Source organism: Tenrec ecaudatus, chromosome 12 (assembly GCF_050624435.1).
Source record: "Tenrec ecaudatus isolate mTenEca1 chromosome 12, mTenEca1.hap1, whole genome shotgun sequence".
Classification (NCBI taxonomy): domain Eukaryota; kingdom Metazoa; phylum Chordata; class Mammalia; order Afrosoricida; family Tenrecidae; genus Tenrec; species Tenrec ecaudatus.
In genome coordinates, this window is record NC_134541.1 from 5,877,129 (window position 1) to 5,896,901 (window position 19,773).

Genomic DNA, 19,773 nt, shown 5'->3' on the forward strand with positions numbered 1-19,773 from the left:
TCGATTTGTTTCTCTAGTCTACCTGGACTAACACAAACACAACAGACAAGGCCTGATTATCACAATACAATACAACAACACAATAAGAAAATAATGAGACCCAATTAAGAAATGGGAGTCATGAGCAGTTTACCAAAAATGAAGTACAAATGGCTATCAAGCACAGGAAAAAATGCTCATGTGTTAGAGTAGCCAGCCACTAATAATCATGGGGTCCACAGGTGCAACTGTACAGTTATAATATATAAAGATTATAGGAAAGTAATAGAGAATAGGAGAGGTAAGAGAGAAGATAAAATGAGGGGTCAGGCAGACATTTTATTGGTAGCATGCTCACCTCAGCCCGTCTTGGTGGTCCACATGGAGGTGCGGGATAAGAGAGGAGGCAAGAGAGTTTATTTCTAACCAAGGCTTATATATCCTTAGGGAGCATTAAGCCCACTACTTACAGATGACTACATATGCAATACAAGCAATGGGAGGGGGATGATCTAGGGGTGTACATCAAATAAGGAGAGGAATTAGGGGTACACATGTGGCTAGATGGGCGGACCCTAGACTCAAGATGGCAGCCTAATCTTTGTCATCCTTGAGTAGCCTCAAACTTGTAGCTGGACTCTCCAGGGAGGAAATCCACTATCCCTATCAGGAGTCTGATTGCTCTAGATGGCTGATAACCCTCGGGGAGACTAACCTCTAAGCAGCTTGCATTGACCTCCATTGTAGTCACCATGTGTAGCAAGCAAAATCTTCGGTTTGGCATATATTTGGGGGAGACAACCTGGGGAGAAGCCTTTTTGCATCACACAATCAGGGAGATGCAAATTAGAACCACAGTGAGATTCTATTTTATACCCAGAATGCTAGGCCAAATTAAAAGAACTGAAACAACAAATTGTGGAGAAAATATGGAGAGGTTGGAACTCTCATAAATTGTTAGTTGGACTTGTAACTATATACAGCCACTGTGGAAAACAACATGGCGATTCTTAAAGCAACTGGGAATTGAAATCCCTTATGATCCAGTGTCGTGTCCCGCGGGACATTCAGCGTGGATCCTGGAGGAGAGAGTGGGAATTGGGGGGGTACAAGAGGCACGGCAAATGGAGACAAGACAGTATCCTGATCAAGTCCCATTTAATGAACAGAGTTACAGCTTATATTGGCCAGCAAGGGGGGAAGCATCCATCGCACATGCAAATTAGGCTACTTTGGCAAGAGGCCAATCAGGGGGTTCAGGGGAGAGCGCCCTGCCCTTGAGTCAGTCAGTAAGGCTTACAGTCTTCAACCAGGTACGTGTTTATGTAAATCAGGCCAGGTGAGGACAATCTTTTACCCAACAAGGGGATGCAGGACACAGGTGCTTATCTAAAGAGCATCACCCCTTGTTTGCTCAAGCTTGACAGCTGCAGTGCTCTGTCGGCTAGGCTGGGGAAGAAGAATGCCCAGAGCTCAGGCTAATCAATTCCAACTAATGGCCGGGCCTCGTGGCTCGGGACAATCCAGCAATACCACTATTAGGCATAAGCCCTAATGAAATAAGAGACACAATACAAGTGGATGCATGTTCTGCCATGCTCTTAGTGCCACGCAGCACAGTTCACAATAGCAAGAAACTGGGAGCAGCCCAAAAGTCCAAGAGTGGAACAATGACTAACTAACCATGGAACATACACACCGTGGAACACCCTGCATCCCTACAAAACAGTGATGAAAACATGAAATACCAAACAACATGAAGGACCTGGAACCCTTATGCTGAGTGAAGTAAGTCAATCAGAAAAGGACAAGTGTTGTATTAGTCCACCACTATGGAGAAACGCCAATTAAATAAATGCTAGGAATCAATTCCGGAAAAAATGAGTTGAAGGCTACCTACACTCCATGAACCTTACATCACCTCCCTTTTATGCACTTCTCAAAAGCCATCTTGGATGAAGACCACTTAATCTGGGGTCACTCTCCGCAAGAGGGGGGAGATGGGAGATCACCATCCACTTGAGGCTATACAACATTGAGAAAAGGCTAGGGCAAATCAAACCTGCCCCCACCCCCACCACACACAAATGGAAGGAGATCCTTGATGGAAAAACAAGCCAAGAACAGGGGAGGGGCCCATCTATGTTTTGGAGGAGACGCTGATAGTTCTGGTGGGGAGTATGTTGGGTGACTGGGGTGAAGTAAACTCACACCGGAAAGGGGTTCAAAGCAATGATTGTAGGGCGCCTAGCGGGACAATCGACTAGATTTTATGTTCCCGGGTGGACTCTATGAATCTGTTTCTACCCAATATTGTGATCCATGCCATGGACTAAACAGCAAGGTGTCCTTGGATGCTGACCGTGCAGGCAGCATGGCATAACAATGTCACTATACCATAAGGACATACATAGTGGTCCAGCTGAATGAACTGAGCCTTGCCTGGAAGCAGCCTGCACCCTTGGACGGAGGACTGGGCTTTTCAGATGGGAGATGAAGCAGAGTGTGTCCACCCCAGGATTGTTGAAGAGGCTGTGATCAGGCCTTAGAGGGAACCTGGTTTTGTGGGTGTTCAATGGAAAGGGACACAGAATAACCATATATTTAGTACCTCTGATGCCCCCCTCACCGTGACGACAGGTTTTGATCTGTGGGGTTGGGATCTAACTTGGAAGAACTAATCCACGAAGTTTCCCCCCGGGCACCAAGCCCCATACTTAGGGTAAACAGAGTTCAATAGCAGGGGAGATGCCCCCCCCCCCACTATCATGGTCCCAATTCTACCTTGAAAGTCTGGGTAGACTAAAGGATGTACACTGGTACAGATAGGAACTGGAAACACAGGTTATCCAGGACGGATGATCCCTTCAGGACCAGTGGTGTGAGTGGTGATACTGGGAGGGTGGAGGGAGAGTGGGTTGGAAAGGGGGAACGGATTACAAGGATCTACATGTGACCTCCTCCCTGGGGTACGGACAACAGAAAAGTGGGTTAAGGGAGACATTGGACAGGGCAAAATATGACAAAATAATAATGTATAAATTATCAAGGGATCATGAGGGAGAGGTAGTGGGGAGGGAGGGGATAAAATGAGGACCTGATGCTAGGAGCTTAAGCGGAGAGCAAATGTTTTGAGAATGATGAGGGCAATGAATGTACAATTGTGCTTTACACAATTGATGTATGTATGGATTGTGATAAGAGCTGTATGAGCCCCTAATAAAACGATTTAAAAAAGAACATATTATTGAAAAAAATAAAAGAAGGGGAGATGGAACTGTGTAGGGCAACAACTCATTAGTTGCAGCTCTGAGATGCCTCATACTGACAGTGTCTGGAATGCTGTCACTGGAATATTGATGATGTCATCAGTATACTCACCTTACACACCAGGAGGATTGACTTTTTTTTTATTTATATGGGTCTGTGTGTAAAGGCCTTCAGTTTGGTTTTTGTTTGTTTGCCGTGTGGTTTGTTGCTGGTGCTGGTGTAGTTGGCCCTATGGGGCTTTGATTTTCTCAAAGGGTGTATACATAGGGTACATTTCTTGATGGGAGTAAAGTCTCATGTTTCTCCTACAGAGCAGCTGGTGGTTTCAAACTGCTGACCTTACTGTTAGTAGGCCAATACATAAGAATTAAGCCATCAGGGTTCCTGGGGCCATGAATAGAAAGTATGAAGGGAGAACAGGGAAGGGAGCCTCTGGTCACAGAAGCCAGCAGAAGGTAGTTAGGAGAAGAAGGGACCATTTAGAACAGTGATTCTCAACCTTCCTAATGCTACCACCCCGTAATACAGTTCCTCATCTTGTGGTAACCCCTAACCATAAAATTATTTCATTGCTACTTAAGAACTGTAATTTTGGCACTGTTATGAATTGGGCGACCCATGTGAAAGGGTCGTTTGACCCCCAAAAGGGTCACGAGCCACAGGTCGAAAACTGCCTATTTACTGGATTATTTGCTTGTTTATTTATTTTAGGGTTAGATACCTTTATTGGGGGCTCTTACAACTCTTGTTACAGAAGGTGCTCTTTTCTTTCTTACTCATTATTTGCATTTTTATCTCAGCCCCTTTTATTTAAATTTTATTTTATTGAAAACTGCTTATTTTATTGAAAACTGATGGAATCCAGCAACTGTAGATGTGAGGTATCTTCTCCCTTCCCCTGGATCTGTCTCTAAAACCTGGACCACACTCAGGACCAGGCTTGCTGATAAACTTTTCTACAATGCATTTAGAATTCTGAAGGGCTGTGAGTGCTTCTAGAAACCAGTCCTGTAAATTTGAATTCCAAGTACCTCTTAGGACAGATGAGCCTAACACTCTTGTGTCACAGTGTTTTATTTATTAGAGACAAATCTTTTTAAAAAATCATTTTATTGGGAGCTCTTACAGATGTCATAACATTCCAGTGTTCAATCACATCCAGCAGTAGAACCCACTATTCTACCATAATTCGATTCAGAAGATTTTCTTTATTCTTGAATTCCTTGATACCACCTTCCCTTTCACCCGTCCCTCCCCCACTATTGTCCCTCTAACCGTATTTATATTTTGCCTTACCTAACTCCACCCAATATTCTATTCACCCAAAATCTATTCGCATACAATTATGTTGTTTGTCCCCCTTGATTAGGGTCATAGTCATGAACGCTATCAGTTCCCACTCCTCCCCCTTCCCTGGCCCTGAAGGGTTATCTATCTAGGCTTTCATGTATTGAACTCTCTCAATTATACAAATAAACACATGCAAATGTAACATGATTGATGTGGTATAACAAGTAAAAACCATAAAAGTGAGGGGAGGAAATATTAAAGAATTAGAGGCAAGTTATGTGTTTCTTTAGTCCTATATCGCACCCTGAGTTTATCATCCCTTCCTTGTGGCCCTTCTGTGTGATACCACCAAACACAAAACTTACTGCAAGTCCAACTATGACGTAGCTAGATTTAGGGACAAAATGGACTTGTCTTCCCCACATGCCTGGGCTAGCAGAAATCGCCTGGCAGGGCCACGTACATGAGTTGAAAGGAGAACTGGCACTAATTAAACACCTATGGGAAAGATCCAAACTAAGCATGCTCAGACACAAGGCTTCACCCCACCCCCCAAGGCCCAGGAAAACCAATACCTTGGGCCCACCCACCTTAGGTATCAGCAAATGACATCACACAGGTGGGCCTAACTCAGCCAGTGGGGTTAACCAGTACCTTCAACCATGCTTCCCAGCCAGGTGTTAAAAGTGGGCTGCAGGAAAGCAGATTCCTTTTTTGTTCTGTTCTTGCAGCAGGTCAGAGACCAGGGGCACACATGCTCTGGGCCCACAATCCCTCTCAGGCCCTTTTACTCTGCTCCTGTTGAGCGGTGGAGGGTGGAGGTTTCTCAGTGTGGGTGTTCTTTTCCATGTGGGTTTAAATGCCCAGATGTGAACCCAGCACGGATTGGCACACTTTCCAGAAATAGCACGTACCCTTTTGAGACTCTAAAACTGGAAACTTTCCCTTTCCTTCATAAAAACTCACTTGGATTACAAAACGAGCTTCGGCAAGAACTCTTTCAGTTCTATGTAAAGAACCAAAGTATAACCCACTCCATAAAACCTAACACAACCAGGATGGAAAAGAAGTGGCGTCTGAAAACAGGCCATTCTTAAAGACGTCAGTAAAGCTTCTAGGTTTCCATTCAACTTGGCTACAGAACCTGGAAAGAGTGTTGGACTGGGGAAAGGATCGCGAGCTCACCTTGGGCGCACGGAAGAATTACGACCAGCTGAGATGCAAACACGACAAAAGGAGTTTATTTCTTTTTCTGGCTCGAGCTAGGGCTTTCTTCCCTCCACTGCCCAGCGCAGTGGGGACCCAGCGTCCAGAAGGGAATCAGCCCCGAGTTCTTTGATCCCTGGGCTGTTATGGGGCTAGGGACCAGGGGCAGTCCAGTGTTGCTGTTCTCTAAATTTATTGGAGAAAACTTCTGGCATCAGCGTTGTCCAGTGGTGGTTGGCGAGTAGTTCCGCTCGTATTCTCTTGACTCGTCAATTGGGGATGGTGGTCGCTGCTACCTACTGGCCAGTCTGGGACAGGTGATGCCTTCTCTGACAGAATTACCTCAGTGTCCAGGAATCTGAAATAGAGCTTCAGCCTGCCCTAGACTTTGGTTTTATACGGCCTGTCATGGTGCTGGTACCTGCAGTTGTAAACCAGGACCCCACAAGAGTTGTCTAGTTAGTTACCTCTGACAGCCTCCTCCTTCAGAGTATAGGGCCAGGGGTCCTCAAACTACAGCCCATGGGCCACATGCGGCCCGCCGAGGACATTTATCCAGCCCACCGGGTGTTTTTGTCCCGCTTTGGTATTTTACTTCAAAATAATCTATGTGCAGTGTGCTTAGGAATTTGTTCATAGTTTGTTTTTTTTTTAAACTATAGTCCGGCCCTCCAATGGTCTGATGGATAGTGAACTGGCCCCTGTTTAAAAAGTTTGAGGACCCCTTATTTGGGCCAGGAACCCTCGCCCCCAGCTGCTTAGCATGACTTCCCTGACCTGTTGGCCTAGGTCATGGAACCTTTTCCATGAGCTCCCCAATCCTAAAACAGCTATTTCTGTTTCTGCTCTCCCTTGTCCTGTCAGTTATATCTGTCTTCCTCCCTGTACCTGTTTCACCTTTATAACCCTGGGTCAGGAGACTCCTGAAACTTGCAGTAGAGTGAAATTGTGATTGATGAGGGCAGCATTTGGTCCCAAGCCAGCTAAGAAATGACACTGGAATCAAGTTCCTTCATTGACCCTGCCCTCCCTCCTGGATCTACTCTCCACGTGTCTTCTGGTGCAAGAGGAGGTGTAACCTATTGTGAAAGCAACTTCACTCTCCCTGCCCATTGCTTTTCCAGTCAAAAACAATGTTCTCTGCGGTATATGGAAATGTGTATCCCTCCACATCTGAGCTTTCTCCCTGCACACATGCAGCTTCTATGCAGGGTAATCTGATGCATGAAAAAGAGCAATGTGGAGTAAAGCCTTGGTCACAACGCACTATAAACAAGATTTCTCATTGAGTGTGCCTTCTGATCAATGATGAAGTATGGCTTGTAGACAAGACCTTGATTCCATGCCTTACACATGTTACTTTTACAATATGTGCGCCTTGGTCGGGGAGGTGGCCTGGGTGAAGCCTTGTCTACATTCTCTGCACACACGTGGCTTCTCCCAATGGTGTCACCTGGTGCAGAAGCAAGACTGAAATGCTTGTAAAGCCTTGATTTACTGGAGGCACATGACAGGCTTCTCACATGAGCAGGTGCTCTGGTGCTTAAGAAGTACTGATTCCAGGTTAAAGGCTTGTCAACATTCCAGGCAGATGTAAGGTTTCTCCTACTTCTCCCCTTGGGTGTGTGATGAGATGTGACCTACTTGCCACTACTTGCCAACATGTCATTTCTCTCCCCAGTGTGTCCTCTGGTGTAGGAAGAGATCTAATTTGCAAGTAAAATCTCGGCCACACTCCAGGCAGTTATAAGGTTTCTCACCTGAGGGTGTCCTCTGGTGTTTGACGAGATGTGACTTGTACCTAAACTTTCAGCCACACTCCTTGCTATGGCTTTTCCTGTGTGTCATCTGGTGTGTCATGAGACTTGATGTGTGGTAAAAAGTCCTGCTCACCCTCTGGGCACATTTAAGGTTTCCGCTCCTGAATGTGATCTCCTGGTGCGTGGTGAGAGTGGACTGCTGGCAAAAGGCTCACCCACATTCCGCACACATATGGCTTCTCTCCTAAGTGTGCCCTGTGTTGTGTGAATAGAGATGACTTCTAGAGAAAGGCCCATCCACACCCACTGCTTTCTCAGGGGATCTGTTAGATCTCTAGTGGGAGAGATATACCTCGGTCCTTGGCTTCATGCATGAAAGTATTGATGACAAAGCCTGGTTTGTGATTCAAGTGGGTTTTATATAGGTTAGAAGCAGTTTCATCATTACAGCCAATGCAACACAAGCCAGAGTCCGCAGCAAGGTTGCTTGGGTCTGTGGCTCTGGGACCACTCCTTGGCTGCTCCAGTACCGCAGCCTGGGCGCACTGCACAGTGTGTTGGAGCTACTGGTAGAGAATGGGCCAGAGCAAACTTCAGGGCCCCCATTGGCTGAATCAAATCCACCTGGTCCAGATGGGCCAAGCCAGGTGTAACGCTCCTTCCTGGCTGGAAGCTCAAACCTCTGAGCATGCATAATGGGAACCCCAGTCCCTATGCTAGCTACCTAACAGATCCTCTAATGTATGAGGACTTCTGGGTAGCTTCAGCCACACGCTGCACACGTGGCTTAATCAGGAAGACAGACATGTCTCTGGATTGTACTAGTCATACACATGGGTGGGAGGAGCTAGGAGTATACACTCGAAAGGGCAGGCTCCGGAGCATCTATGACAAGGGGCATACATAACAAGATGTGCTCTAACAGTGCTGCTCGAGCTGACTTGACCTTGGGTGTCTCTGAGCGCATGTCAAGGGGGAAAATCTATGATACTTATCAGAAGGGAGTCTGCCATACCCGGTTTTAGAGGGTCTGACTGCTCTTGATGCAGATAAGCTTTAGGCAGATGGCCTTCAAGGAGTTAACCATCAAGCTTACTTAGTAGCAGCCAGGTGCTTGCAAGTAGCACCTTAAAATTGGATTCTGGGGGGACAGCATGGTGAATAATTTCCACTTAGGAGAATGTGACTGGAACGCATCTCCTACGAGGGTGAAATCTCCCTGGAAGGGAGTCCTGGCCTCCCCAATTCCTTAGCACATGAAAGTTGAGTTTGTCCACATACACTCTCTTCCAGGTTCAGCTTACACAGATCCCCAAACCACCCATCTGCACAGTATCTAGTCAGACTGATCCACTGGCAGATCCACTCTCACCACACGTAACAGTCTACCATGCAGACCATTGTAATCTTTTTTTTTTTAACGTGTAAACCCCTCCCCCCCCATTGTAATCTTGATTATGCTGGATCGACCTTGATTCTTGGCCACTAACCACCCTAGAGATGCTACCTGAATTTGTTCTGGGTGCAAGCATCTCTACGGTTTCCATGCCAAAAATGTCTTCCCTGGTTTCTTGAGTGTTGCTGGGGGGTGGGCTATTTTTTTCCTTTTTACGCAATGGCTGTATTTTTATCTGTATGTTGTTATGTTTTTATCCTTACTGCTGCAGGTTCAAAGGAATGGCAGTCACTATAACGCCTTGACCTATAGAAGTCTTTATTCAGCTAGCTGGGCTACTGAGAAACTGAAAGTGTGTCCCTTCATAGCAGTGAAAACACTAACCATTACATATGGGCAAATACTACAAAGAGAATTCATCAGGGGCTTTCCTATAACGTGAGCTTGGATGACAGAAGCCAGATTAGCAAAGTTAATGCTAACATTTTTTAGATCAAAGTAGGGTACATCTGTTACAAGAAAACTCAATAGCAGGATTGATGATAACATCCTGGTTAATAAGACACTAATACTTAAGATTAATTTTAATATCCTGGTTACAATATCAAAAGGAACAATATTAAAGAATAATCAATAAGGCTACATCCTCCGCCCACACTTATTTACATACTGCTTGTCTCCTGAGTGTGAGGATACACACGTGGCTTCTCCAAGCATACCCTCTGATGTACAGTACACATTACTTGGTAGCTATAGCGTCGCCCACGTTCTCTGCATTTATAAAATTTCTCATCTAAGCATGTCTTCTAGAGTATGAGATGTGATTTTGGGCTAAATACTTGCCCACACTCCTTACATACATGTATATTTTCTCACGTTAGTGTGTAGTTTGGTGTCTGATTGAGATCTGACTTTCTATCAAAGCTTTGCACACACTCCTTATACACTTGGCATCTCCCCTGTGTGTCTTTTCTGGTGTTTGATGAGATGTGACTTTCTAAGAAATCCTCGCCCACATTCCTGACACACATGTGGTTTCTCCCCTGTGTGTACACTCTGATGTTCTTTGAGAGTTGATTTGCAGGAAAAGCCTCGCCCACATATCTGACACACATGTGGTTTCTCCCCTGTGTGTACCATCTGGTGTTTGATGAGATGTGACTTTTTAATGAAGCCTCGCCCACACTCCTGACACACATGTAGATTTTCCCCTGTGTGCATGTTCTTATGCATGATGAGATAAAATTTGGTGGAAAAGCCTCGCCCACACTTCTGACACACATGTGGTTTCTCCCCTGTGTGTGTCCATTGGTGTGAGGTGAGATATGATTTGCAGGAAAAAGTTCGCCCACATACCTCACACTGAAAATGTTTCTCATTTGAGTGTAACCTCTGGTGTCTGGTGAGACCTACCCTTCTGACAAAGCCCCGCCCACACTCCTTACATACATAGGGTCTCTCACCTGTGTGCATTCTCTGGTGTATGATGAGAACTGCTCTGCAGGAAAAGACTCGCCCACATTCCTTACACAGATTCGGTTTCTCACCTGACTGGAAACGATTCTCACCTGAGTGTACCCTCTGATGTGAGATGAGACCTGACTTTCTGATACACCTTTGCCCACACTCCTTACATACATAGGGTCTCTCTCGTGTGTGTGTTTTCTGGTGTATGATGTAAAGTGATTTGTTGGTAAAGCCTTGCCCACAGTCCTTACACAGATAAGGTTTCTCACTGGAGTGTACCCTCTGATATGAGATGAGACCTGACTTTTTGATAAAGCTCTGCCCACACTTCTCACACGAATGGGTCCTCTGTTGCCTAAGGAAAAAGGATTTCTGGGTAAAGCCTTCGAAGCACTCACTGTTCACATGTGGCTTCTCCTGGGAAGGGGCCCTCTGGTTTCTGAAGTTTGATTTCAGGCTACTGTCTGGCTCATCCTCTCTACAAGTGATTACTCCAAATCTCGAGGTTTCTAATCCCTTCAAACCCATGCTTGTTTCTACATCGTTTTTTTCTCTTTTGGCTGAATGGGCCTCCATTCCCACCACTGTGTTGCCTTCTCTGGAGCTTGCTGGCCATGCCCCAGTTGGGCTGAAGAATGCGCTTGTGGTCTCTCTCTCCCTTGTGCTCCCACACAGGGATTTGAAGATTTCTCTCTCCTGCTCTTCTATGTTTTCACTCCTTAAGTTCTGGTCAGAATCCTGATGGTCTGCACACAAGTCCAGGCAGATCTGAGGCACATGCTGACAGGAGAAATCCAGGAGGCAGGAGGAACAAGGGGAGATTTCTGACTTTGTTTCTGCAGGAGAGAGAATTTTCTATCATAGAAGCTATGAGTGCAGCTTCCTGGACAGTGCTACCTTCTCTTAAGACACAGTATCTCCCTGGTGGAGTGTCTTACTGCTGGAACCAGAAGAAAACTAACTCAATCTCTCTCTCTCTCACTCTCTCTCACACACACACAGACACACACACACACACACACAGTTACGCATTCAACTACTAGTGGAAACGGTGATGGTTCGTTCAGAAGGCGGCCTAGTGATTTCCTGGCAATCTGCATCTTGAGGGCCATAGGCCTGAAACCCCCCAGGAGCTGTGCTCATCCACTGTAATGAACACACATGTTCACTGAGAGTTGGAGTACTCTTGGTGGCACTAACAATCCTACACTCACATTTGCAATTCACAATATATCCAACTTAATATTCTCACCAATTGGTCACTCATGTTCCATTTTTATCAAATACTCCTTTTGAGAAAAGCATTTTACTGGGGGCTTTTACACCTCTTATCACAATCCATAAAACCATCCATTCAAATGCCCTTCTTATTGCAATCCAAAAGGACTCTCGTATGGCAGTGGTTAAAGCTCTGGCTTCATCCAAACGGATGATGCCTCAAAGGCACTAATAGGTCCAAGGTAGAATGGTAGGTGGGGCTTTCAGCTTCTATAGCAATTTACAGCCCAGGAAGCCCTATGGGTCAGATCTACCATAAGGCTGTGTGAGTTGGTATCAACTCGATGACAGTGGGTTTAGTTACTGTAATCCAGATAACCCACCCTCTAGACCGGTGGTTCTCAACCTATGGGTCCAGACCCCTTTGAAGGGGGTTTGAACGACCCTTTCACAGGGGTCACCTAAGACCATTGGAAAACAAATTACAATATACATGATGATGTGTAACAGTATCAAAATTACAGTGATGAAGTAGTAATGAAATAATTTTATGGTTGGGGGTCGCCACAACATGAGGAACTGTATTAAAGGGTCACAGCATTAGGAAGGTTGAGAACCACTACTCTAGACCTTTGCAACAAGTAAGCCAGATGAGAATTTCTCAAGGAAGGATCAGACACTGCTTGTGCTCTGTAAACAGCCTCTCCTGCAGCTGGCCTCCTCTTCCTCCTCCTCAAACCCTCTCAGCTGCAGGCACCCACACTGAACCTACCATTGTGCTATTTCTTGGAAATAACAGTTGCTATGACCTATGTGGAAATCTTCATGAGCTTTCTTATTATAAAGAGAGAGTGATAAAATAGAAAACCACTCAATCTGGTGGGCTTCAAATATAAGAGACATTTTACGTGGAAAAATGACAGGTGTACCACTAGAATTTGCCTATCATTAAGTGAATGAAGATCAGGACCAGCCCAAAGGTGATTAACGTGGCATGGCAGTCAGCCCTACATCCAACCTCAATCTTTTTTTTTTTATCGATTCTGAGAGTTGCCATGCTCCTCATGGCAGAATCAACTTCTCCTCTAGGGGTGGTAATTCAATGCAATGGCCAGAGAACTTGCAGACCATCCTGAGAGTTACGTGGTGGATTCAAGGGCAGGCTGCAGCTCAGGATCAGAAGCTTCCTTATCCACTTTTCTTTTGTACCTTATTTCCTTCTGCTGCTTCCTCTCTGGAAAAACACCCTTCCTTCATGGGGCTGTCTGCTTATCGTGATAAAGTCACTACCACAGAGTCGATTTGGGCTCAGAGAAACACTATTTAGGGTGTCAGGGCCTGTACATCTTCATGGGAGCAGACAGCTTGACCTCATCTTTCTCCATAAACATGTCTGATGGGTCCGAACTGCTGACCTCATGGATAGCATAATTCTGAAACTACAGTGCCACTGGGGCTCCTTGCTCCCACAGGTAAATTTATCTCTTCTGCAAACCTTCCGTTTGCTCTGGAGGCTGTAGACACTTCTGTAAGAGAGTTTGTTATTTAACCCCTGCACTGAAATTCCAGGGCAGCCCTTCATAGTTTATGACCAACCAGAAAAAAATCAAAATCATGCTGTGTAACAGCTTATCCTATACATGAAACCAATACAGGTAACTATACATGCATACATGTATACGACGCTACATGCATACATGTATAAGACACCACATGCACAAAAATTGTTCTGGGTGCTGCACATGGATTCATGTATGTAATAAAACACATCAGGGGCACAATTATGGAGATTTCCTAGACATATCCAAATAACTCACTGGATTGGTTCACTTAAAGGGTTTAAAGGTTATCCCCATGTTAAGGGGACTGGCATAATATGGTTCATAGAGATGATGTCTGAAACCCTGATTTGGTCAGTAGCACCAGGACTCAGTCTTTGGCACAGAGTAGGTACCCAATAAACATGTGCTGAGTTGAAAAAAGGGAAAACAACACATTCTCACCCAAGGAGAACAGATTCCTGTAAATCTCCAGCATCACGTCTCTGTACAGGTTCTTCTGCTCAGAGCTCAGTGTCTTCCATTCTGCCTCTGAGAAACGCACAGTGACATCCTGGATCGTAATTGGCTCCTAGAATGAATAAGAAATCAATGCAGCAAAACAGCACCAACTCTCACGATCAGAGTTCACTGGGGGCCCTGAAGAATCTGCATCTGAGGAACTTCATCTAGTTCTTCCAAAACAAGTTCTGCACATATGATGGACATGCCTGTACCCAGATTTGTGACAACATCTGTGGGGGCCTCAAGTGATCCAGAGCCACAGCACCAGAGGAGCATCCCTTGGACAGGTAGGAACTCCTATGGGAACAGGTGGGCTGCCCTAGTCTGTTCTGAGCCCCAAAGAACTTCCAGATAAGGCAACCAGATCACAAACATCTAGGGCCAACAAAAGGGCAGTGAGCCACCATCCTCGGTTTCCACAAGAAGAACGTAACTGTTGACCCTAAGGAGTCTACAACTGAACAAGTTCACCTGATTCGTTCGAGAGGACACAGTTCTCCTTGCATGTCCTTCCGTGGTGACTGTACACCTGGATTTGTGAGGAACATATACAGATGCTGAGGAGGGGAGGAGATGTGCTACTTGAGGTTATCAAACCCAAGGGTCAGAAAAGGGAGAAAGTTGAGCCTTTCTACTCCTATAGAGTGACATAATCGGGGGCCCACAAGAGCAGTTCTCTGTCCCATAGGGTTGCTGTGAGCTGGAACAGACTCGGTGACGGTGAGTGTGAGTTGCTGAGAATCAGAGAAAGCAGTCCTGTGTGGGCAGCTGGTGCTAGAAGTGAACAGGAAAGTGGAAAAGTAGATATTCTGATATTTTCATATTTGTTGACGCTGTGTCATATGGAAGCTATATGATGGTTCTTGAAAATCATTTGTTATTATGCGGGCTATTCCTATCTTTAAGAAGACCAATAATTAAAAGGCAAAACATCATTAGATATGATTTACCAGGAGATGCATGAAGGCACACTGGAGGTGTAGTGGGTATCTACCATTAGGTCAGTAGTTCAAAACTAATAGACACTCAAAGGGAGAAAAATGAGGCCGTTGATTCCATTACAAACGTACAGTCTCAGAAACCTCTGGTGCAGTTTGGCCTGGTTATATATGATCCCTATGAACAGCAGTCAACTTAATGACAGTGATGTAGGTTTTTTCAGTGTCATTTAATGATAAGTACATTAACGTACTGGGGTGTGAAAACCAGCACACCACTTTCTTAATAATTGAAGTCTTTATTAACAGCTGGTTTAAGACAGGGACATCACCCTGAAAACACTGTAGACCCAGGACAAAGATCAGCATTTGTATAGTTCCAAGTAGTGGGCTGCCTTAAGGGGAGTAATATCCAACGAGTTACAATCTTCTCGGGCTGCCAGGTAGAATAGGGTTAGGGGCAATGCACAGCTGCAGATAATGATTAAGGGTCTGACAGGGATACTTTATATTCGTTGCTAATTGGGCAGGAGAGGCTGGAGACATCTCCAGGGAGTCAAGGTCTTTAAGGAGAACAGGGAAGAACAGGAGGGGGTGGTGATGGCTGAGCTCACTTAAAACAAAATGGAGTTCCTCATGCTATGCTGGGTTGCTACATGAAAATAACCTGTTTTTACAAAAATGTGTCTTCTTGAGTCCCAATATTAACCTTGGGGATATTTTCCAACAACTAAAATACAATGCAAAATTGACTAATAAAGCACAAAATATGTCAATGGTGGTCCTCTTCCCTTACCAAAAAACAGAGTAGCGAAACCTATTCTCTACAAATAACCAGCACTTCAGAAAAATGAGGTGATTCCAACTCACCAGTATTCTGGGCTTCTGCTGTTTCTCTTGGCACCAGTCAGTATCTTTAGAAGACAAACCTAAGGGAAGCAAGAGGAGTTATGAGAACGAATACCCAGAATGCTCTGTCAATAGTTGTGATTATTGGAGGAAAATTGGAACCACATTACTCAGCTGTGGCCTCCAAAGGGTTCTCACCTGAATCTGGAGCCTAGGTCCCCTCTTAACCTCCCCAGACCCTCAGCAACTCTCACCTTTTGTGTCCATCTTCAAGGTGTCTATTTCATCCTTCTTCATTGAGGCCAAGGTTTTCCAGTCTCTACTTGAGTATAAGGACCAGCACACGTAATGCCCCCTTGTCAGTGCAGTGGCTGCCTGGAAACTCTGCCCAAAGGCCAGCTGGAAGTTATGTCATCACTGGCTGGATCTCTGCTGCCTGTGGGGGTGAGGATGCCAGGCTTCCCTAAGGAAAGCCTGTCATGTCATGTAGCCAAGGCCTGTGGAATGGAGAAGCAATTTGATGCGACTGGATCCTTTCTTCAAAAAAAAAAATCATTTTGTTCGGGGTTCATACAATTCTTATCACAATCCATAAGTATATCCGTTGTGTCAAGCACATTTGTTGCCATCATCATTTTCAAAACATTTTCTTTCTACTTGAATCTGTTATCAACTTCTCATTCCCCTTTCCCCCCCATCATAAACCCTTGATAATTTATAAATTGGGATTATTTTTTGATGTCTTAAACTTACCTATATGTCCCTTCACCCACGTTTCTGTTGTCCATCCCCCAGGGTGGGGGTTATATGTAGATTATTGTGATTGGTTTCCCCTCTCTCCACCCACCTTCCCCTTCCCCTCCCGGTATGGCTACTCTTAGTATTGGTCCTGAGGGGTTTATCTGTCCTGGATTCCCTGTGTTTCCAGCTCTTCTCTTTACCAGTTTTCATGCTCTGGCCTAGCCAGATTTGTAAGGTAGAATTGGGGTCATGATAGTGGGGAAGGGAGGAAGCTTTAAAGAACTAGAGGACAGCTGTGTTTCATTGGTGCTATACTGCACTCTGACGCTCTTCCCTGTGACCCTCCTGTAAGGGGATGTCCCATTGCCTACAGATGGACTTTGGGTGTCCATTCCCAATTCCACCTAATTTACAATATGATTTTTTTGCTTCTAGGATTTTGATGCCGGATACTTGATCCTATGACACCTCATACGCTGTCTGCTTCTTCCATAGAGCCTTAGTTGCTTCTCAGCCAGATGGCCACTTATCTTCAAGCCTTTAAGACCCCAGACCCTATATCTTTTGATTGCCGGGCACCATCAGCTTTCTTCATAATTGCTTATGCACCTGCTTTTGCTTCAGTGATCTTGTTCAAAAGGTGAGCGTCATGGAATGCCAGGTTGACAGAACAAAGTGCTCTTGGGTTGAGGGAGTACTTCAGTAGAGGCCCAGTGAATCCTTACTTGTGGCCTCTAATCCTAGGCCTCTTCACAGGGATCCGGGCCTCTCCTATTGTTTTCAGTCAACAGGCAGAGGTGTCAGTCTACTTGGATTCCTGGATTTTCTACCCTGATTCATTTCTGGTCTAGAAGCCCTCACGTCAGTTCCATGCCGCTCGCTCTTTCCTGCAAAACATGACTGCACCCTTCTCACCCACACAGCTCAGACTGAAGCGGTGAGGACACAGACAGCAGCTGAACTGTCAGCTGGTCTGACACAGTGCAGCTACTGCTAACTTTCACAAGCAGTGTCTGACAGGGACTCCCACCTGATGACAATCACTTCTGTCCCCCTGGACCAGCAAAGGCCCCAGCTCAACACCTCACCTATCAGCGGTGAGTGACAATACACCCTCTGCCAAGCCCCTACTGCATGTGATGTGAGGAGGGTTGGCGGGGAGGCATATGCTACACTGAGTGCTCCATGGAAATCACTCTCATGTGTAGCATTCTCTGCTTGTTCAGACAAGAAGAACCAGAGGTAGATGAGCAGCCAGTCCCCTGCAAACAGTACATAAATAATATTCCTTCCAGCACCAGGTGGTATGCCCCCAGGTGTTCTTTGATCACACAAAACCTTCCTTCTCATCAAGGGATGATCTCTTTCACTCATCCTCTAGGTCAGCAACAGATATACAAATGTGCTTGATACAACTGATGTTTGGATTGTTATGAGCTGTAAGAGAACCCAGTACCAGAGGTTAAATTGTGAACAGTCAATTTTCAGAAGTTATGCATGACAGTTGGAGGCCAGGGCACAGGGAATCACAAGCCTTTGGTGATTCCCCTCAAATCATAGTACAGCAATGTGCATATCCTTGCTATTAACAGCATGGTAAACTTGATTATGACAGATCTAATCAGGTTAAAACTTAACACCTGATCATTTGATTGACCTATTTTACAATTGTCCTAGTGTTTAATATTTCCTGCTTTTTTCTCAATTGAGGTTTTCTTCCTATGACTTATATTTTGATATTGTTGTTGGTCTTTTTCTAATGGCTTTGTTTGATTGCTTGCTTTTTATTTTATACCCTTTCCAGTATATGAAAATCGGGAGGGGTTAATCTATAGATAGTAATGGGTGTAATACTTATTTGAGGTACAGGAGGGGGAACTGGAGGGAAATGGTGAGCTAATAACGAATACAGGAAAAAATGTTTTAGAACTGATTGTAGTGATAATTATAGAACTCTTTTCAATATGCTTGAACTATGGTAGTGAATGGTATGGGAATTGTCTCAATTAAACTATCTACATTTTTAAAAGAGTTAGTTCTTATCATACTTTGAGGTCCTTACATTTGAACTCCAGCTAAAAGATGCACAGGCAATGAGGTGACTGACAATGGCAGTAGTGAATGATCCCTGTGGGGTGTGACAGTTCTCAATGTGTACTCACATACAAGGATAAGAAGAGATTCATGAAAACACGATTGACTATGAAAGGTTGAATCAGAAGGCAGGTCTATGGTATTTGCATTAGAGCCTAAAATCTAAAAGCATTTGGTTTCTGAAGGACTGAACTACTTAGGAACCCTGACTCCATGCGGTGCCTTCACATACATTTAGGTCTTTAAATGACTTCCTAGTGCTCTGGATCACTAAATCACAATGTGCCAATTCGGAAATCTTACAAGAAGAGTCCCTTTCCAAAAGAAAGACCGTGATGGGAAGTAGATTACAAGTCCAAGGAGCCTTCAGAGAGGCAACTTCCCACAGAATGAGCTGGTTTTCCCCTGAAGAATTAAGGAACTTGGAAGAAAAGTCTGGCGATCTTCCTCTAAAACCGTCGGTGAAAATCCTATGGAGCACACGTCTACTCTGCTAGGCATGGAGGCTCTGCATGCACTGTCATCAACGCCACAGAAATGGGTTCAGTTTCACCCACAGGCATAGCTGCTGGGCTGGGAATATACTTGGGGTTGGAAATTGGCTGTTGGAGGAAGTTCACTGAATCAGTCTATCACTACACCCTGGCCCTGCCCCCCCACCCCCCACAGACTTGCTTGTCCATCCTGGGAGCATTTGAAGCACAGCATGGGCCTGGTACAGGCACTACGAAAATCTCCACTCCAAAGAGCTGATTCTGACTCAGTTTCACACCACAGCTGTTTTTGTTGGTTTATTTCTACTAGGTGCCTTTGTCACATAAAAGTTACAGCTATAGAGTCCATTCTGACTCAGTGCAATCCTATAGGACAAGGTCGAACTGCTCCTGGGAGTTTCTGAGTATGTAGCTCTTTCTGGGGGTAGAAAGTCCTGTTTTTCTCCCTTGGAGAGGCAGGTGGTTGGTTTTGAACTGCTGACCCTGTGGTTAGCAGTCCAACTATTAACCACTAGAACACCAGGCCATTTTGGTCACATACTTGGTTAAATATTTACATTTTCAACACAAATCCCAGCAATTTGGAGTTAAGATTTTTGAAATGGCATCTTGATTCTCCTGACTGATTACAAGGCCTTATTCTGCCAATTCCAACTATAGGACAGACTGCTTGTAAGGTAGTTGCAACCTTACAAAACTTGACAAGATTTCTAGGATTGGAACCGTCATGGAAGCAGAGAGCCTCATGTTTTCCTGCAAGCAGAGCATGTGGTGAGTTCCAAACCACCCAGAGATAAGCCACAGCTCCCCAGGGGTCTTGTGGGGTGAGACACACACCTGTAAGTCACTCCATAGAGGAATATTCTCTCCACACCAATCCCACTGGCACCTTTGCATCACAATGCATACCACAATTACCATCTCTAGAGGCAGTGGCCACCGCCTGTAAACACATTGTTTGCTGTGGATTTCAAGGGGAAACTGTGGGCCAAAGTGTGGATCACTTGT